Source organism: Pongo pygmaeus, chromosome 20, assembly GCF_028885625.2.
Source record: "Pongo pygmaeus isolate AG05252 chromosome 20, NHGRI_mPonPyg2-v2.0_pri, whole genome shotgun sequence".
Lineage (NCBI taxonomy): Eukaryota > Metazoa > Chordata > Mammalia > Primates > Hominidae > Pongo > Pongo pygmaeus.
Genome location: NC_072393.2, coordinates 46,629,740 through 46,631,311, shown reverse-complemented (window position 1 = coordinate 46,631,311; position 1,572 = coordinate 46,629,740).

The following is a 1,572-nucleotide window of genomic DNA, read 5'->3' as shown; positions in this document are numbered from 1 at the left end:
TTTTATTTCTGTGGTTAGTGAGGGAATGTGTGCCATGCATTTGCACAGGCAGAGTCCCTGCTAACTCTTCAGAGGCTACAAGGAGCCTAAAGCTGGCAGATGCTGCAGAGGCCAAAAGGTTAGCATCTCAGGGCTGAGTCCCAGAGCCAGCTTCCCATTGGCCACAGGCTGGCTGATGTATCCTTGTGATAAAGATATTAAACTTGCAGCACCTCCCTCAGGGAAGGGTCATGGTCCTGCTGGTGGAATATGTGGAGATTGGATTTATTTATTTATTTATTTATTTTTGAGATGGAGTCTCACTTTGTCACCCAGGCTGGAGTGCAGTGGTGGGATATTGGCTCACTGCGACCTCTGCCTCCTGCTTTCAAGCGATTTTCCTGTCTCAGCCTCCCAAGTAGCTGGGACTACAGGTGCGTATCACCACACCCAGCTAATTTTTGTATTTTTTTAGTTGAGACAGGGTTTCTGTATGTTGGGCAGGCTGGTCTCGAACCGCTGACTTGAGGTGATCCACCTGACTTGGCCTCCCAAAGTACTAGGATTACAGGCATACACCACCGTATCCAGCCTGGAGGCTGAATTTAGAGTGTTTCCACTTCAAGAATAGTGCTAAGCTTTATCAAAAGGTGGCATTGCAGCATGGGGGATCGAGAGTAACTGGGAGGCAGAATTGGGGGCATCCTGGGCCTTTGGGGATGAGAATTTATTCTGGGCCTCAGAAGAAAGTGGGATATGGAGGAGACACAGTCTGATGGAGGAGGCCTAGCTCCATTTTCAGTGGGCTGTGGGGGTAGGGGGTGGCTGATTTAGCCACTCATTCATTAATTCCTCACCAAATATTTTGAATACCTGTCATATGCCACAGGCTGTATTGAGAGTACAGTGATGAGCAAGACAATGGTTTGGCCCTTCACAGAGTTGTCACTGAGGTGAGGGAGGCATTCTCACCAACATTCCTTCCAGAAAAAATCCCTAGGGACCTGACAATAAAAGAATCACACACAAAATGGCACAGATCACTTCTTGATGTGGGGAGGTCATGCTTTAGAGATGTTTATTTAATTCTCAGTGGATTTGAAGGAACATATCAGGGAATCCAAAGCACCAGTGCAGAATCCCACAGCTCAGGGAAGCTGGGCCAAGGAGACTTTTTGTTAGAGGGAAGCAGTAGGAAGAGGCAGCTGGGAATGAGGATGGGGGAAGACTACAGCAGTGTGTGACTGTGGTCTACAACAGGCACGAACCTCAAAAATAGCGTTCAACATGAAAGCAACCAGACACAAAAGATCACATATTACTCCTGTAATATCAGCACTTTGGGACACTGAGGCGGGTGGATCACCTGAGGCCAGGAGCTCACGACCAGCCTGGCCAACATGTCCCTACTAAAAATACAAGAAAATTAGCCAGGTGTGGTACCACATGCCTGTAATCCCAGCTGCTTGGAAGCTGAGGCAGGAGAATCTGTTGAACTTGGAAGGTGGAGGTTGCAGTGAACCAAAATCGTGCCACAGCACTCCAGCCTGGGACACAGAGCAAGGCTTAGTTTCAAAAAAAAAAAAAAAAAAA